A 5,145-nucleotide genomic window follows, 5' to 3' on the forward strand; every position below is an offset into this window, starting at 1 on the left:
ATATAAATAATTGGCTGAGTTCCTTAGGGACATAAAAAACATCACAATTTCTTCAAACCAACCTCACTCACCCTCATGAAACTATACTTGATATGTTATATGTTAACACAACTTAATATGTCATATGTTAACATAGTATAAGTATATGTGTGTTATATTACACTAAGCTATAACTGTATCCCCAATCCCTACATAAACCTTCTTTTAATGCTATATATTAGGACCTGTGGCTTTTTTAAGATAATGGCAAATGAAGCAATGCCAAATTATTTTTGAAAACTGGCAAGAAAATACCCTCTTCACAATAAGATTGGAGGAAATTAATATCACTGAGGGAAATCCACCCTAGCCTTTGGCAATACTTCTGTTGAATTGGCAGTAATTTTACAACCCAGCATGCGTTCAAGTCAGAAGCTGGCGGGAGAGACCAAACTATCTGGGGCAGGTGAGTCCTATTGGATAATATCCATACCCTGGGGCCATTTTGCTGCTTCAAACTGCCATTTGCCTGAGGTAACAAAGGGAGAATTTTATTAAAATTCCTTGCGGGCAGAGGTGGAATGTTTCTTATAGAAAGGAAGGAATCCAATCCAATACCTATTTGTTGCTAATATTTAATTCGTGCAGTCTCCTATAGAAAGATCTGGGGAGGAAAATCCACTAATGATAAAGATTGAAGCTTTATCATAGTCATTGGGCTCCCTGATATCATAGCATAGCAGTTTTGCTATGTCTGGTTAGTCCAGCACACGGTCTCTTTCTTATGAATGTGTTTGTTTGTTTCACTCATTTATATGGTAGATAGTACAAATGAGGCTTATCCGGAGATTTCAGAAAATTTATAAGTATAAAATGCTATAAAAGCCATCAGATACTGAATACAAGAACACATGGACAATCAAATCCAGGTTAACTAGGTTTTTAAAAAGCAGTCATCACTAAAATTCAGAAGTTTGACTGAAGATTATTTTACCCAGTTTACAGAAAAAGACAATAGTAAAGGGGGCCGAGTATCTCTGGTGGCAAATTGTTCGAAAGTGTTGGGGCCATCACAGAGGAGGCCCTTCATTGCCCAGTGGTTCTCTCAATTAAATGGTAGACAATGGTAGCATTTTATTTTGCAGTTGCAAGCCATAAATAATTGTGGTACCTCATCAGCAAACAGGCTGAGTGGAGAGCCCCTGATACAAAGATATATCAACTTCAATGCCAAAGAATATGCAGATACAGTGGTGTCATGGTTTCTATATGGTGGAGTGAAGCTATTTCGAGGCATGTTCGGGTCTTTTCCCATGTAAGGTTGAGAGCATCTTGGCAACATTTCAACGAGGTCCCATTCGGCTTCGTGCTTGTGCGAGCAAAGCGTGATCAGAGCTGCCGTTTCCCTATATATACTGGTGGGGAGGTTGGTTGTGTTGTCATTTCTTTTTTTTTTTTTTTAAACAAGTTTTATTAATTTTTAAAACACACAAATTGTCATTATTCATTACATGTTTAAACCTTTTTTCATTGTCAATTTAACAAGTCAGATAAATTATAATTCTGTTTTAAACCATTTCCATACAACATACCAAAACCTCTTATTCAATTTCTCTTTACTTCTCTTTACTCTTATTCAATATCATTATTATTATTTCATCTGTTTCTTTCTGACTTAGTTACCATTATTCTCAATCTATATTTCTACAATTTTTAACTAATTCTCCCCCAAAAAGACATATACACACAACACACAAAACATTAAAAAAATCTTTTTGGAAAGTAACTTGGACCCAGGTATCTCTCTCTTCATGGACTTCAATTATATTCATGCTCATCTTACATATCATTACTTATTTTATTTACCATTCTAAGCCTTCTATATTAACTTCCCCACATATTTCACACTTCTTACTTCTATCTTAATTAATCATCTTAATTTGAATCATTATATTTATATCTTTTGTCCATTTTTTATCATCCCTTTGTCTCATTCCTTATAAAAAAAAAAGAAAATAAATTTCTCCTGAAATCATTAATCAGAGTATGATGCCTTTCTATCTCCCCCTAAGTTAATCAAATTAATCTTTAAAATAATATCTAATACCCAATCCGATTTTGCTTGGTACATTCTATCTAACTAATACATCCAACATAATTAAGTACATAATTAGACAATAAATCCAAATATTAAAAAAAAGATACTATAATAAAAATTTTATAATAACATCAATACCATAGTCTTATTAAACTCTTTAATTAAAACAATATTCTAAACCTCCCCTATTATTAGGTTTTAAAGCCAATCATTTTTAAACATTTTAACATTTTAATCTCTTATCAACTCTTAAATCATTACAATACTACCATCTCATCTTATGTACCTTGCAAAATCTTTTTTTTTTTAAAAAATGTATACTTTATCCATTATCCAAAAAAATTTCTTTTTTTCATTTAATTTCAAAACATTGTAGCTTTTCTCCACCTTTTCCTTTCTTTCTTCTCCCAACAAACCTTTCTACCCCCCTTCTTCTAGCCTCTGCCTTGCCAGCTTCCCTTCTCTGTCGTATTCCTTTTCCCTTTTGTTTACTATCATCATATTGGTTTTGCACCTTATTTTTCCCTTTCTTAAATGTTTTTTTAGATCTTAAGTCCTTAAGTCCTTTAATTTTCTTCTTTCTCTTCTTTTCTTTTCTTTCTCTCTTCCTTCTTTCTGGATCAAGTTCTCAGATTCATTAAAAATGGCTCCTTTCTTTCTTTCTTGTTCCTCTGCTGTCTTCATCTGTTGTAATGTTTGTTGATAATTAGTAAGCGCCATTTCTAAGAAAAGGAAAGCTTCTTCCACACCATCTTTACCATTTTTTTTGCTTGTTCATATTCTTTTCTTAGTTCCTCAACAGAAAGAGCCATTATAAATCTTTTCTTTTCTTTTCCCCTTCTTTCTTCTTACAACAACCAGAATATTCAAAAGAAAATAAAAAAAATAAAACAGTCCCAAAGTTATCAGTCAGTCCAAACCAAGGCAGAGTTCTCACTTTCTCCTTCTGGGGTAATATCAATCCAAGAGAAAGAAAGTCCAAATCTGTTTAAAATCTTATTGCAATATATTCTAGTCTTCAAATCCTTAAGGCATCTGCTCCAACAAAGTCTTAGCATACAAATGTTTTCTTTTTAATCCTCTCTCTTCCCACTCATCGCTTAAAACCAATTTTCACCTAAAAGAAATAGGTTTCTTAATATCCAGTTATTTATTCCGTAGGAAAAGAGGGAAAGCTATCCTTTCAGCACCTTCAAACAGCCGCTTTTTTCCTCTTCTGGCAGGTATTATTCAGAAAGTCATACTTTTCAGGAATTTTATTAGATATGTGTTAGGTATAACATTGATACCAAATATGGTTTGGGTGAATAAATATATAAAACTTAGATATCATGGTTTAAGTGCTTATCACTTTAAGCACAATGCAGCAGGCAATTAGCCGATTAAGGGTGCGGTTAGAAGTTACAATATAAGGAAGCATTAGAAGCTGGAAAGCTTACTGTTACTGTCTGTTACTGGCTGTAACTGTCTGACTGTAACTGTGTGCTGCTGCGACTAACTGTGATTACTGACTGTGAGTGCTGTGACTGAACTGTTCTTGTTTGCTACTGTTTACTGAATATCCAGCGTTTGTTTCTCTGGAAAGTGAAACCGGAGGAGGAGAAGATATCTTTATCGGCTGATAAAGATATTGCAAGGACTCTTAACTTGGACTATACTAGTGAGTCTTACTGGATGGAAATACTGTGAATGACTTAATGGACTGAATGACAATGCTTAAACTCTAACTGGATTAAAAACTATTTAAACTACAAACAGTGTTTGTGTTCAGTGTGTGTATACTCTGGGGCCCTTCCGTTCTTCTTTGGCTGCCTGGCTTGACTACTGCTGCAATACTCTGCTAGGGGTTAATTCCCAAACCCTATCATTGGTTATGGGCCCAGCAGCATAGTCTAACTAACCAGGATATAGCAGAGAGAGTTGGTGTGAGTTGCACATTACTGTAAAAACAAACTGTTTTAATTAGTTTAAAATAGTCAAAATATCTGAAGAGTAATGGCACAAGTAAATTTGTCACAACTGTCCATGATATCCAGACTGGATGGAACAAACTATGTTTCATGGTCAATGAAATGTAGTTTACTTCTACGCAGAGAAGGTTTGTGGGACATTATAGCAAACCCACCAGATGTGAGTAGATGGGATCCTGCTGATGATGATGATAAAGAAAAGTTACAAGACTTTAAACTGAAGAATGAGCAGGCTTTATGCATCATAGGACTGACTCTCTGTGATCAGCAGCTTGTCCATATTCGTGGAGAAGAAAATGCTGCAAACTGCTGGGAGAACCTCAGGAAGATTTATGTTCGGGACAGTGTAGGAGCACATATAAATCTTACACGGAAGCTTTTTCGAACGCATCTTCAGAGGAATGGAGATATGTTAGTTCATTTAAACTGTATGAAGAGCATTTTTCAAGATTTGCAAGAAAAAGAGCTAATATTTAATGAACTGCAACAAGTCTACATAATATTATCTTCATTAGATCAAAGCTATGATGACTATGTGACTTCGTTAGAGGTATTGCCAAAAGAAAGCCTCTCATTAACCGAGATTACAGGCAGGCTACTAGAAGAAGCCAGAAGAAGGCGTGAGCGTGACGAGCTGAGAGAAGATAAGAAAGAAAAGAAATTATCTTCAAAGTTTGAAAGAAACCAGCAAAGCAAAGTAAAGCACCTGGAAGAAGAGAATTTATCTTCAACGGCATACACAATTAAAAAGTGTTTTAATTGTGGAGGCAGAGGACATTTGGCAAGGTTCTGCAAAAAGAGAAAAAGCCAGAATGTAAAAAAGCCAAAGAAAGCATTTGAACTAGCCACGTTTAGCAACTCTGATGTGAAGAATAATTTATGGGTGGTTGACAGTGGCGCATCCCACTGCATCACAAGAGATAAGACAAAATTTATAAAAATGTCTAAAAGCTCTCAACATATATCACTTGCAAACGGCTGGAACCTGAAAGCGAAAGGTCAAGGTTTTGCACGTTGTCCGTACATAAACCAGGATATAAAAATGTTGTATGTACCGCAACTAAAGTTTAATTTGCTTTCAGTAAGGGTATTAGATAA

Source organism: Notechis scutatus, chromosome 2 (genome assembly GCF_049901735.1).
Source record: "Notechis scutatus isolate UNSWTSFEM ecotype Mainland chromosome 2, rNotScu1.2, whole genome shotgun sequence".
Classification (NCBI taxonomy): Eukaryota; Metazoa; Chordata; class Lepidosauria; order Squamata; family Elapidae; genus Notechis; species Notechis scutatus.